The following is a 15,763-nucleotide window of genomic DNA, read 5'->3' on the forward strand; positions in this document are numbered from 1 at the left end:
AACTACTACTTCTGATACTTCTGGAAATATGTCACGTTCACCATCGACGCCACAGCCTTCTGACCGTAATATCCTATATAGCTGCGTCGTTCGCGGTGTGGAACCAAGTAAACCAGCTGACATCATCGCCCAGGAGCTCCGACAGGCAGGACTACCAGTGAGAAGAGCGTTTCGCGTCCACAACGTCGACGGACCTACCTTCTTATTCAGACTTCATCTTCCAACTTGTGAAGACGCTCAACGCCTCGTCGCCAACGGGATAAACCTGTATGGCCGCCACCATCGAGTTGAACCATCTCGCTCACCTTTTTAACCTTCGTCCCGTCATACACACCTTGTAGCCCTCCCAGGCCTGCCCTTCCTCCCCAACCACCTAATCTATATAGTGCATCCCCACCCGGTTACTTTTCACCACCACCCACCTTCGATGTCCTCCGCATCCTACTCATTTCCCTTGTAAACTTCTCCTCCATATATCACATCCTAGCACTTCACCTTACCCCTTGCCACTTCATTTGAACTTTGCTACTCTGCATCTCTGTTATCCATGCGCTTGTATTTTTAATTTTGTTACTGGCAAATAACGCAATATATAACGACATCGCCTTAACCAAGAAGCCCTGTCTTCTACATCTCCTCTCCTTAATTACATCGTCTTGTACCCATCTCCCTCTTTTTCACATCTTCCCAACCCCGTCTAATCTCCTGGCCAGAGAGAGGGCGTTACCCTTTAGGTGGCCTGCCCCACCCCTTCACGGTGGGGAATTAAACATTTATAGATAGCCTTAATGTTGGCTGGTCGGTAGATGCAGAGTGGATCTCAGCCCATAAGTGAACACGAGTGGTCATGGTCCAACAGCTCCGCACTCTGACCGGCCAACCGAAAAAAGGAGGGGTGGCCATGGCTCTACCGTGGCTCTACGCTCCTCCATTCGGTAGACGGGACAGGGCTGGATCTCACGGCTGGCCCCAACCATCGGCTGTCTTGAGAATGGTTTTCTGTGGGTTTCCATTCTCCTGCACTAAGGCGAATGCCGGTACAGTTCCTAGTATAGGCCACGACCGCCAACCCCGTCACCTTCTCCGAGCATCTCCTTCACCGTTACCAATCTCCGGTCCTGAGTGACGGCATCTCCGTTTAAGAGGCCCGCCTCCCCCTTCAGAGGAGGAATGAAAACATTTTAGAAGTAGTAGAATAAAGGCTACGGCTGCTTCCTTCCCACTCGTAGCCCTTTAATATCCCATCGTCAACATAATACCTACCTGTGTCGGTGCGACATAAAGCTAAAATGTAAAATAGTAATAGTAATAATAATAATAATAATAATAATAATAATAATAATAATAATAATAATAATAATAATAATAATAATAATAATAATAATAATAGTTCCACCTTTGTAAGGCAGACCCTCCGACGAGGTTGGGCAGCATTTGTCGTGTATGAGAAAAATGAATTGTTGTGGTAGAGGATGTGTGAGCTGTAGGGATGTTGGAAACACCACAAACCACAGTCCATGATGCAAGTGAGTTACCCAGTAACTGAAAAATGAAAATGAAAACCTACATTGACCGGGTCAGGGATGTAATGAATGAAGCAGATATAGGCTATTAGTACGATGGGGTCGCCACTCCCAAAGTGATTTATTAATGACTGATAGATGCTATAGAATGAGAATGGAGAGTGTTGCTGGAATGAAAGATGACAGGGAAAACCGGAGTACCCGGAGAAAAACCTGTCCCACCTCCGCTTTGTCCAGCACAAATCTCACATGGAGTGACCGGGATTTGAACCACGGTATCCAGCGGTGAGAGGCCGACGCGTTGCCGTCTGATCCACGGAGGCTCCTACCCGGTAACTATTAAGATTAAATTCCCCCTACTCAGGGGGAAATCAAACACAGGGTCCTGACGACTGAAAGCCATGAAGCTGTCCACTCGGCTATGGATCTGGAATTAGTGTTTACTTTTAGTTTGGTATTCTAGGTTACAATAATTATTATTGTTATAATTATTTTATAATTATTGCGTAATAATAATAATAATAATAATAATAATAATAATAATAATAATAATAATAATAATAATAATAATAATAATAATAATAATAATAATAATAATAATAATAATAATAGAATTATTGGTATTACGACCCAAAATTACATTTACAGTTTTCGGAGGCGCTGAGGTGTTGAAATTTTGTCCCGTGGGATGTCTTTTACGTACTGGCAATTCTACCTACACGAGCCCGACCTATTTGAGCATCTTCAAATACCACCGGCCATAGCGGAGATTGGACCTGCTAATTTGAGCTCAGAATGTAAGCGTTCTACCAGCTAAGATACTCAGTATAGCCATTCATTCTTCCGGATCCCCGAAATTTTACCTATAGTCATTAACATTTTCCAGGACGTAAGTCACTACATAGCCTTATGATAATTTTAGTAACTTATGTACGAGTTCCCATAACAGAACAAAACTATCGGTAACGAAGGCACGTAAATTCAAAAAAATGTAGTAAAAGATAAACTTCCAGGTAAATGAAAATCATAACAATAAAAAGTGAATAAAAATATTACTATGAAGAAACTGTAAATTACATAGAGTACAAACTACATTAAGCTCATAAATTAAATATTAGCATAAAATTCGGATATAAACCCTGTCAACCAGACCAGAAAAAACATAGTAAGAGTAAGTATTATAATAGAAAATGTTGCCAGTAGTGGCTAAATGTGTTCATAAATTTAGAAAAACAAAGGGTAAATTAAACACTATAATAATAGTATACGGAGAAATGTATCAAAATTTCACACAGATATAAGACAATGTATTGGCTTTAAGTCGTGCTAACTACTTTTACGCATCCGGGAGATAGTAGGTTCGAATCCCACTATCGGCAGCCCTGAAGATGGTTTTCAGTGGTTTCCCATTTTCACACCAGACAAATGCTGGGGCTGTACCTTAATTAAGGCCACGGCCGCTTCCTTCCAACTCCTAGGTCTTTCCTATCCCATCGTCGCCATAAGACCTATCTGTGTCGGTGCGACGTAAAGCCCCTAGCAAAAAAAAACTACTTTTACGGTTTTCAGAGTCGCTGAGGTGCCGCAATTTTATCCAGGAGGAATTCTTTACGAGCCAGTAAACTACCGACACGGCTGACGTGTTTGAGCACCTTCAAATACCACCGGACTGAACCGGGATCGAACCTGCCAAATTGGGGTCAGAAGGCCAGCACCTCAACTGCCTGAGCCACTCAGCCCGGTCACACAGATATAGCCTAAATGAGATGTGACATTGTAGCTGAAGCTAGTGCATAACATACAATGTTTAAGACATAAATAGGCACGAAAGATAATCCGAAGGCATCGTTACAGTTTGAGGTGATACGCAAGTCTAGGGTTGGTTTCCTCTGTCTGGTGATAGGCATGCAGCTAGTTGACTGGATATCGAGTGAAATACAAATAAAAACGAGTTCATACTAATGTAATTTAAAGTTCGAGCAATCCATTTGCCGCGCTTGCTAAGATAATACTTTTTATATTAATTTGCTTCTCAGAAAAGGGATTAATGAAAGCACTGAAATGAATTAGATTTCCTAAATGGATGGCGGGATGTAGTGTTTACAGTGCACTGTGGCTTCTGGTATGGGATAGAATAAATGTGTTACTTTCATTGATCTGTCTCAGTCTCATTCATGGCTTTGACATTATGAAATTGACTGAGTTATGAGTGATGCGAGTAATATGCAGCCAGACCCTGTTCTGATGGTGTGAAAATATCGCTCACAGGGTCAGTTGGTGCATTCATTTCAGTGGGCTTGGCAGACTGATACGTAACAGCAACTTCTGGCTCGGTGGGGAAAGCAACGGGAGACTACCTCACTCCTCGTTTCCCTAGTATGCCTCGTCACTGATACCTAGGCTATCATTACAGCTGTTGGCAGAGCTATGAGGATCAAACCAGCCTTCGGGCTGAATACCCAACATACAGTATCCAACAAGCGTTTACGTAGGAGGGAGAGCAATTGATCTATATACGAAGTAGGTTCAGGGACTTGCCGTAGAATTACTTACCGTGAATACTTTTCACCGCCGGTGTACAGTACAATATAATAGTACGTTTGGGCTACTATACACTTTTGTCAGCGTTCGTAAAACTTCTGGAAGCACTCCTGGAAGACATTTTCTACAACCAATCGCAATGTCCCTGTTTGAAGGAAAATGTTCTTTCATAATTGAAAGATAAAGGTCTCTGGGGGGCTGAGTCGGCTGAATTGGCAGGATGTTGATGAGCAATGTTAGATGGAAAACTCTGAGAACACGTAAGTTTAAGTTGAGACCCTCACTGAACGAGTTTTCTGCCTGGAATGGGTCGAGTAGCTGTAAGCTTACATTCGGGGGAGTGGTGGGTTCGAACCCCACCATCAGCAGCCCTGAGGATGGTTTTCCGTGGTTTCCCATTTTCACACCAGGGAAATGTTGGGGTAGTACGCCAACTGAGGCCAAGGCCACTTCCTTCCCAGTCTTAGTCGTGTACTACTCCTGTACCAGTGACACGGAATGCGGTCTGTGCGACTGTGGTAAAAAAATGAACCGGTAATTTTCATCACTTATCCCACTCACAGTTTGCTCGTTTATGATACATTCTTGGATTAATCAGATCTATCACCCATCTTCATCTTGCTGCCGTTAGTATCCATGCGAACGTGATAATAAGTAGTACGATTATAAAGGTCCGAGTGACCGCACGTCTGTGGTTAGTACCTGGTGACAGCACAGAAGGGAGTGACCGATCCCATAGTCGAGTTGAGTTGAGTTGAGTTGAGTTGAGTTGAGTTGAGTTGAGTTGAGTTGAGTTGAGTTGAGTTGAGTTGAGTTGAGTTGAGTTGAGTTGAGTTGAGTTGAGTTGAGTTGAGTTGAGTTGAGTTGAGTTGAGTTGAGTTGAGTTGAGTTGAGTTGAGTTGAGTTGAGTTGAGTTGAGTTGAGTTGAGTTGAGTTGAGTTGAGTTGAGTTGAGTTGAGTTGAGTTGAGTTGAGTTGAGTTGAGTTGAGTTGAGTTGAGTTGAGTTGAGTTGAGTTGAGTTGAGTTGAGTTGAGTTGAGTTGAGTTGAGTTGAGTTGAGTTGAGTTGAGTTGAGTTGAGTTGAGTTGAGTTGAGTTGAGTTGAGTTGAGTTGAGTTGAGTTGAGTTGAGTTGAGTTGAGTTGAGTTGAGTTGAGTTGAGTTGAGTTGAGTTGAGTTGAGTTGAGTTGAGTTGAGTTGAGTTGAGTTGAGTTGAGTTGAGTTGAGTTGAGTTGAGTTGAGTTGAGTTGAGTTGAGTTGAGTTGAGTTGAGTTGAGTTGAGTTGAGTTGAGTTGAGTTGAGTTGAGTTGAGTTGAGTTGAGTTGAGTTGAGTTGAGTTGAGTTGAGTTGAGTTGAGTTGAGTTGAGTTGAGTTGAGTTGAGTTGAGTTGAGTTGAGTTGAGTTGAGTTGAGTTGAGTTGAGTTGAGTTGAGTTGAGTTGAGTTGAGTTGAGTTGAGTTGAGTTGAGTTGAGTTGAGTTGAGTTGAGTTGAGTTGAGTTGAGTTGAGTTGAGTTGAGTTGAGTTGAGTTGAGTTGAGTTGAGTTGAGTTGAGTTGAGTTGAGTTGAGTTGAGTTGAGTTGAGTTGAGTTGAGTTGAGTTGAGTTGAGTTGAGTTGAGTTGAGTTGAGTTGAGTTGAGTTGAGTTGAGTTGAGTTGAGTTGAGTTGAGTTGAGTTGAGTTGAGTTGAGTTGAGTTGAGTTGAGTTGAGTTGAGTTGAGTTGAGTTGAGTTGAGTTGAGTTGAGTTGAGTTGAGTTGAGTTGAGTTGAGTTGAGTTGAGTTGAGTTGAGTTGAGTTGAGTTGAGTTGAGTTGAGTTGAGTTGAGTTGAGTTGAGTTGAGTTGAGTTGAGTTGAGTTGAGTTGAGTTGAGTTGAGTTGAGTTGAGTTGAGTTGAGTTGAGTTGAGTTGAGTTGAGTTGAGTTGAGTTGAGTTGAGTTGAGTTGAGTTGAGTTGAGTTGAGTTGAGTTGAGTTGAGTTGAGTTGAGTTGAGTTGAGTTGAGTTGAGTTGAGTTGAGTTGAGTTGAGTTGAGTTGAGTTGAGTTGAGTTGAGTTGAGTTGAGTTGAGTTGAGTTGAGTTGAGTTGAGTTGAGTTGAGTTGAGTTGAGTTGAGTTGAGTTGAGTTGAGTTGAGTTGAGTTGAGTTGAGTTGAGTTGAGTTGAGTTGAGTTGAGTTGAGTTGAGTTGAGTTGAGTTGAGTTGAGTTGAGTTGAGTTGAGTTGAGTTGAGTTGAGTTGAGTTGAGTTGAGTTGAGTTGAGTTGAGTTGAGTTGAGTTGAGTTGAGTTGAGTTGAGTTGAGTTGAGTTGAGTTGAGTTGAGTTGAGTTGAGTTGAGTTGAGTTGAGTTGAGTTGAGTTGAGTTGAGTTGAGTTGAGTTGAGTTGAGTTGAGTTGAGTTGAGTTGAGTTGAGTTGAGTTGAGTTGAGTTGAGTTGAGTTGAGTTGAGTTGAGTTGAGTTGAGTTGAGTTGAGTTGAGTTGAGTTGAGTTGAGTTGAGTTGAGTTGAGTTTTGTTTTGTTTTGTTTTGTTTTGTTTTGTTTTGTTTTACAATCCACTTTACGTCGCACCGACAGAGAGAGGTCTAACGGCGACGATGGGATAGGACAGGGATAGAAGTGGGAAGGAAGCGTCCATGGCCTTAATTAAGATACACCCACAGCATTTGCCTAGTGTGAAAATGGGAAACCACGGAAAACCATCTTCAGGGCTGCCGACAGTGGGGTTAGAAATCACTATCTCCCGAATGCAAGCTGATAGCTACACCTTTGTGGAGGAGTTGATACGCAAAATCACAGATATACCACCCGCATGAAAATACGTGGAATGTCCGACTCGTTGGCTGAATGGTCAGCGTACTGACCTTCGGTTCAGAGGGTCCCGGGTTCGATTCCCGGCCTGGTCGGGGATTTTAATCGCTTCTGATTAATTCTTCTGGCCCGAGGACTGGGTGTTTGTGTACGTCCCAACACTCTCCTCTTCATATTCACACAACACACTACACTACCAACCACCACAGAAACACGCAATAGTGATTACATCCCTCCATATAGGGTTGACGTCAGGAAGGGCATCCGGCCGTAAAACAGGGCCAAATCCACACGTGCGACTCAGATCGCACCCGCGACCCCACAGGTGTGGGAAAAGCGGTAGGAAAAGAAGAAGAAGAAGATGATGAAAATACGTGGAATCTAACATGGATACGTAGTACTATGCAGTGTGTAAACTGCTACAACAACCCTAACGACATCGTCAGGTGCATCCTCTTCCTGTAAATAAATAACGAGCGAAAATACACTCAGTCATTCACTGTTGCTGAGGCCTTGCAATGAAATATCTTTCCAGCGGACGTCGCAGGCATGTCTATAAGTACATATTTCAACGTGCGTACATAGGAATGTTAGAAACGCATGAATGAATCATCTATCTTCCACGAATCTACGCCTCTAATTGAACATTTCTTATTCCCTTCGTCTACTCTTTCGGAATGTCTACTTCTCCTCTTCTTCTCCTTCTTCGTCGTCTCCTCATCTTCCTGTACATTCAATTTTGACTTCACTTATTCCTCATAGATGTAATTCAGCATGTGATGGAAATTTTTAATTTCAATATAATTCAATTAAATTGGCTGTCACCGGTTTTGGATTTAATAATAATAATAATAATAATAACAATAATAACAATAATAATAATAATAATAATAATAATAATAATAATAATAATAATAATAATAATAATATGCGACATAAATCAAAAAGCAAAATAATAATAATAATACATGTATTATAATATAATGAGTCTCCTTTTTACGAAAGGACCCTTGTTCGATCCCCCGCTCGTACAAGCACTATTATCCTCAGTCGAGGGCTTTAACGGGTTTCACTCAGTCTCATGAAACAAACTGAAGGGGTGGATTCGGTCAAGGAAATAAATCAATACGGCTGAGGAAATCGTCACATTGACCACATGCCCCTCCAATGTTTCCAAGCCACCAGGCTGGGCAGGCCAACGCACTCATAGCGCTGTGCATTACACCATGTATATTATTATTATTATTATTATTATTATTATTATTATTATTATTATTATTATTATTATTATTATTATTATTATTATTATTATTATTATTATTATAGGTATGTATAATTTACTTTCGTAATCTTCTATTAGATTAGGAATGCGTATGAATGAGTGGAGAGTACATCCATAACTTCCTCCAAAGTAAAAGAACCTTGTGAAGAATCCCGCCTATTTAATTCCGATGAATCAGTTTCTTTGAAAACACTCTTTTAACGATCAACGATCAGCTGTTCCTCTTGTTGTAAGCACTTGACATATTGGTTAGTGAGCTCACGATTCGGCTAGAAGAGTTAATAGAGACCGATCCCCTGTTCGAACTGTTCAAACCTGGCTGTCAGGCGATCTATTTTGGCATCATTAGTTCTAAATTTGTGATTACCTTCACACTTTCAGGCATTGCTTCCTGTACTGGAACTGGCTACCTTTCGTCCTCAATTAAAACCAACGAATCGAGCTAGCAATACTTATGTAGGAGAGGAAATAAGCCACATTTTTTAAGGAAGAAAGTATGGTAAGTGATAGAATATAATCTGGTTTAGGAAACCTTTATATAGAACGTGGAAAGGAATGATATATCTACTTCAGAAAGTATAAATGGAAATTATAATGGGATAGGAAGAAGTATATAAGGTCGAGGATGATTGAAGAGCTGGGGCATGAACGTCAGGGGATATGGGACGGAGCAGAGGGAGGAAATTAGATGCTTTATATAGAGATGATAGAAGATAAATGCCTGGAGAGGGGATGTGCTCCCCTCATGAATGTGTCGTTCTTGGAGTAACGTATATTCAGAATTTTTTTATTATATAAGCCCAGAGCCCGCCTCCCGAAATCTCCAACTCGTTTCATGTCCATCAACTTTCCCAATATATTACTACGGTCACTGCCCTGCATTGAACTCAGGTCAAATACTGACGGTATTTTAGCTCATTTACTTCGCGAATTACGAGGCGAGCGAGGAAATAAATCCAGGTAAGAACTGCCTCGAATGCAATCCATATATCGCCAAGTTGACGACATTACGTAACGTACCACTGCCCACGGAACTACCCTGTATTAAATTACATCCTCCTCAATCCCAGTCCTATTCAAGAGTACAGTACAGTTAGAAAGAATAATACATGGTCCACAGTTCGAAGCACTAATACTGGCTATTCAGAATATTCAAATTCCTGTCTGGTAAATTCTGTCAGGGCATGAATACAATTTTAATACTGAATCAAAATTACAGTAAGGTCCCGTTTATCCCTGTGCAGATTATAAGGTTTGCGGGTTATCCGTGCAACCCCGATGTTTATTGTATTTTGTTTATTTTTCACGGTATTTTGAATATTTTGAATACGTGTGAACTGTGCACTTGAAATTTAAGTGTGCTAGCGGCATGCTACGATCGGAAACTAAACACTAAGCAATGCCCTGTATAGCATTCCTTTGTTGGTATTCCATTATAGAGAAAAAAGTGCTTTTCACTTTCAAACAAAAGCTTGAATTAATTGACAAGTTAGAGAAAGGAGAATCCGTAAAGAAATTAGCGAATGATTATAGGATTGGTGTTCAGACGGTGAGAGAAATTAAAAAAACGGAAAGAGAATGACTTTCAATTAGACGTTGCAAGTAGTTTTTATATTGTTCTACTTTATTGATTAAAGTGGTTATTGAATTTATTAACTGTCTGACGTTATTGCATTTTCAAACAGTATTGCATGTTTTGTATTACTAAAAGTTTCGCTGTGCATTAAAATGCACACTATCGCATTATCCGTGTTTTCAGTTATCCGTGCGAATTTGTCCGGTGATTATGTCGGATAAACGAGAGTTTGCTGTACTTGCACATGTCCACATTTTAATTCACACAATATACAAAACTATCATAGATATTAGAAGCTGTTTACGAGAATTCTATGAGGTATAGAATCCCAAACACCAAGAGCAACTACTACCACTAACATTTATCAAATTTAAGTCTACGCCTCACGATAAGTTCCTCTTGTGGAAAACTGGACGACTATTAAATCAATATTGTGAAAGACAAAAGTCTTCAAGGAAGTACCCGCCACAGAAACGAGAAAGCAATTGTGAAAACATAAATACATTACATAAATCTATTTCATGATCACAAATAAATTTGTAGTAGTACATGTCTTTTTTATAGTATGGAGATGAAGAAGCAATAAAAAAACCTGCCTTATTTTTACAAATAGCATTCCACGACTAATATATTTTCAAAAATCACCTCATGTACAAGGAAATAACGAAACCGCACAGTCTACGTGAGGATTGTTTCAGAATACATTCAGCAAAACGTTCCCCAAATGGGTATAATGGCAGTTAATGTACGAATGCACAGTCCCAGATTATGTATAGGGCACTCAAACCTAATATGATGCGTTGAGTTGCTATCATGCATAATGGAGTGGCTACTTCCTTTCGACACCTCCAAATGTTCCTCAATCATCCCTATACGATCGTAATGCAAGTCCACGGCTACGCGATCCATACCGAGCAGCCGAAGGTCTTGTGACATAAATTAAGATATCTGACGAAATGCAATTTTTGAAAGACTCAAAATAATGTTTCAATATCTGTAACGGGAATGAGGGTTCAAACTACGGAGAACCAACAATTATCTTGCACTTCAGTTCAATCAAGATATTTGCTGTGGACATCAATTTCTAGTTTCTTCAGCTAAAGAGAAGAACATCCTGGTAGGCTGAGATCATCTGCGTGATTAATAGTTGACTGGTCTGTTACTATCCTTTAGGGGTGATTCATCTCACGATATTACTCACGATCCATAACGCAGTGACTGTTATGTGCAGTGATCAATTAATTAAGCCTTCATCAACAGGTGGCGCACGTGTAATCCACCTAATTGAAGTGGAGTGCTCCACATAGAAAATTTACGGTAATATCACCACGATATTAAACCACACGAACAGTAATATGCATGTTTCATTACCTACTAAAATATACAATCTTGCCTGCGATGCTATAAAGAAATATTCTCATTTGCTCATTTGTGGTCATTTGCCTCATTTTAAGGCCAAATATACGTGAAAGTGCCAAGTTTTGAAGCCCAGTCGTTAGGTTCACATCCAAGAAACTAAAATGTTTATTCCAAAACGTTGCATGCCTTTCAACATCAATTAGTTCTAAACTTTCCACTATTAAAATGGGCTCTCAAAAATAAAATACTCGTCCCTAAAGTATTTGTAGGCGATGAGTGCCATAGTACTTATATTTGAGAGAAAAATATGCTTATTTTCAACACTTCCTTGCAGGAATTAGGCAATTAAGGAAATGAACTACCGAGCTCGATAGCTGCAGTCGCTTAAGTGCGGCCAGTATCCAGTATTCGGGAGATAGTAGGTTCGAACCCCACTGTCGGCAGCCCTGAAGATGGTTTTCCGTGGTTCCCCATTTTCACACCAGGCAAATGCTGCGGCTGTACCTTAATTAAGGCCACGGCCGCTTCCTTCCCAGTTCTAGCTCTTTCCTGTCCCATCGTCGCCATAAGACATATCTGTGTCGGTGCGACGAAAAGCCAATAGCAAAAGGAAATGAACTAAGTTCGGTAGCTGTGATTCTTATGGTTCCTGAGAGAAGTGTACCTAAACTGTAAAAAATACCACTTTTGGAAATGTAATGTTAGTAAACAAATTGGGGGGGGGGAGGGGACATCTAGTGAGACCAGTGCTGAATACAGAACAAATGTACATTCGTGTCCTCATCCCGAGGTAGTGCAGCTTTTTTCAGGCGCACCCGCAATGGAGGTTAGCTGCATGTACTTACGTAACCACACAACAGCCTTCCTGCCATTCTTAAATCTCTCGCAGTACCGGGAATCGAACCAGGGCCACCAAGGATGAAAACTAATAACGCTAACCGTTACGCTACGGACACGGAAAATAGTGCTGAATAAAAGGCACGGACGTATCGCTTCCTAAAGCTACAAAATCAGGTTCAAGTGGCCCCAAAGTCCAATCTCACCACGAAACAAACGACGGCACCCTTTTTTCAAGACATGTTCTTCCCACACTCAGCGAAATAATTTCCTCTTCTGGTTGAGTCACTCGGTGATAAAACCCATATAGCTGCCTTCCGAACTAAGTTCAGCCTCATTCCGCCTAACTGGATACATTAGATTCAGCCATTTCTGGTGCTTCATTTTCAGCCGTTCAAGGCGGTGATGAAGTGGATTGAAAATCAAGACGTTCTTAACAATGTTCAATTTAAACCATTGATGACGGCTTCAATTCCATTGTTGGTGTTCTTAATACACAATGAGTTTTATTTTCCTGTCTTCGTATACCTTGATAGATATACCTGGACTGTAGTTGCATATGATGACTTCATCTTCAGACAAGAGAAAATTCACACTCCACACGAGCGGATGTTTGGTATTTATAAGCAGTGTGATTCGGAAGAGTACCCGCAGCTAGTTTCCGTAAAGTGCGCCTGTTGTAATCAGAAATTCTGTTTCCGGAATCCTATACGCTTTGGACATGAGTAGCCTTACAATATTTCAGCAAGAGCCAGAAATAACCTCTTGTTACATTTAATCAGTGAAGCTGTACATGTTCATAAAGTAAAATGTAATTAATTTTGGCATTTAATGTATGCTTATTTGTAATTTAAACGTCAATCCCGGCCAAATAAACAGCAACTCAATTGAATTCGGAATCGCAACTGGCATTAAGTTGCTCGTAAGAACATTCAGAAATGTCAGAGGCAGCCTAGTTCTGGTGTAACATGCACGTTATGAAAGACTTAACTATAAAGAGATGATATACGATATGGCCCTTGTTCGGTGATGACCATCCTCACTTGTCAGTGCTCACGTGTATTAAACGAGAGGGAGGCTCCACAGTGGTGATGACAACTCGTAAATGATACAGCACTTTATCATTATCATTATTAATGTCGGAAAACAGAGCGCACTTGAAGTGGCGATCATTACAATCACCATGTACATGTTTTAATAGGCAGTTCGAACAGTTAGGGCTGTTGTCATTTGTTGAGCAAGAAGAAAAAGCAAAATATTCATTGAGCCTGAAAGTGCTAACTAATGTTACAAAAATTTAACTTTCTGAGACAGTAAACTACTTTCTAGTAGATGATATAATCATATTTTCAATTATAAATAATCGACTTGATACAAGATACGAAATTACATGGCAAATACCACGCCAAGGATATCCTCTGCGAATTTTTTTTGGACTTTCTCTCAGCGATGTTTAAAGTATTGAACAAATTTCACCCAACTTAATTGCGTGAGTGACTTATTATTACAGAGAAATTCCACGGCTAATAGGGAAAATCAGATCTACGTACTAGATATTTTCCTCTTCACTAGAAAGAAAACATTCTATTATGTTTAATACTAACAACTTGTATAAAAGACTTCTAGGACGTCATTGCCAAGTGATCAACAGTTCGTTTCCGTGGAACTGTACTGATTGCAACGTGCTGTATTTCGTGAATCACGACTCTGTTAATATCAGCTGTACTGCTGTTCGTAAGATTTTTAGTTATTAATGTACAGAGTTCTGATGCCGAAAACAAGTTCTAGCCAGAGCGTAGAATGGGAACTAGGGTTATTTATTCTAAAGTTAGTCATAAACAAGAACGTTGGCCTCACACCCATTTAGCTCTAAGTTCATTGAAGGAAAGCTAGTCCGTTACCTTGTTATCCCACATCTCGAAGTTCAGGAGGAATTCAACGTCCGTGTTCTGAATTCTTAATGAGATCAACTTTCCGTCGCTGACGGAAAATCCAGTTGGTTTGTTTTCAATCACTACTGGCGCATACATCATAATAGTCTTGACACAAATTAAGTATACATAGCTGAACGCGATTAAGTCTCCCATTCTGAAAACAAAGCAGTAGGTCAAATTACAGTTTTTCTCATACTTTGAAGTCTGATACAAACTAACTTAATTAAAGAAATAGTGAAGTGGAAATTTTGTAATATGAAACATACATAGTTATTCACGATAAAGTGTTGTGAACATGCTCTCCCAGTCGTAAAGGCTTTGTTGCATGCACACACACACACACACACACACACACATACATACATACATACATACATACATACATACATACATACATACATACATGTCCCCAACCAAGAAGGAAGTTCAAGCAGCGCTCCAGGCTGTTCCAAGGTAACGTGAGTCAGCGAAGTTTATACCACATTTCAGGAAGACGCGTTATCGTCCAGAAGATGGTGTTTTCAAATAAATGCCAGCAGCTTCATTTTTGTTGTTATTTCACCACAATACGTACATGCATACATACATACATACACGTAAGTTCTCATCGTAGAGAGTTTTACCCTTGGAGATCAGTTTACAGGATTCTAAGAACTGACGAAAACCCTTCACGCTGGACACTCTGCACTGTACGTTGACATCTAGTAGCCTTAATTATTTAAATATCTAAGCCTTTAGGTATTTCCCAAATTTTCTTGTCAATAATAGCAGTGTCCGATGCTGTTTAAATAGAGCACACACACTCACCACTTCGCATCACATGGTTCCAACATCTGAGCCGATTCATAAGAGTTAATTTCTAACTTCACCTTCCCCTCTCTATTGCGGGATCTTCTTCGTACATTCCCCTTTCGTTCTCCCCAATAAATGTCTTTCAATACCTTCATGTATATTTCAAGGTCCTAATGAAAATAATGGATTTTATGTTCAATTTTTACGCGTGTTTGTCTTTTATTTGTAATGTTATTCGTTAAATACAATGGAAGATAGCCTAGCTGAAGTAGTACAGGCGTGTCCAGTTCACCCACAAGGATAAAATAGATCGTTTCTCCATCAGGAAGTTGAGATATTTTAGATCGATTTTTTCCACTGTCTGAGTAGAACATGGCCCTGAGGTACACTCAGTGTAAAAGAAAATTGAGCATCAAATCCATTTTAGAGAGTAATGCCAGTAGGGCACACAGCTAACCACTCTATACCACTTTGTTTCGAGTTTACAAGTGGAAGTTTGTTATGTACCTTCCACTCCTCTGAGAGTCTCTCTACATGCAAGAAGTTGGCTTTGCTTAATCCGACATTAGTATAGAAATTCTGAACTATAATTAAAATAAAAAATGAATCGGATAATACTGATAATCCGAAAATGCGTTCAGGGTCGCATTGGCAGGCTCAAAGTTTCCTTATCTTGTGAGATAACGATACAGCTTACAAGTACCTTACACCTCTCACTCGGCTCATTGTATTCAAGCAGATACCAAGAGGATGTTCTGTACACGTCATCTTCATCCCAGTGGACTATACATCTAGTTGCAGTTTGGATGCAGAATGTATCAGAAATAATGTTGAACACATCGGGAACGGGGTACAGTGGTCCAATATGATGGCATTTGTCCAGTACGTATATGACAGGAAACACCATCTTAGTGGTAGAGGCGTAGAGCAAGGCCAACTAGATATACAGGCCATAAGGCTCCCCCTCCACTTCCGGCGCTACGTCACACCAAGAGCCATCCGCTTCATTTTTCGCCAGTGACTTGTAGGCTGATATGAACCTCGCAGCAGTAAGGCTATCAATGGTGTTGAATGACTTAAACGTGTGTGAACATTGTGAATTATGCCCACGTCGTGTTGTGTACC

This window comes from Anabrus simplex, chromosome 2 (assembly GCF_040414725.1).
Source record: "Anabrus simplex isolate iqAnaSimp1 chromosome 2, ASM4041472v1, whole genome shotgun sequence".
NCBI classification, from domain to species: Eukaryota; Metazoa; Arthropoda; class Insecta; order Orthoptera; family Tettigoniidae; genus Anabrus; species Anabrus simplex.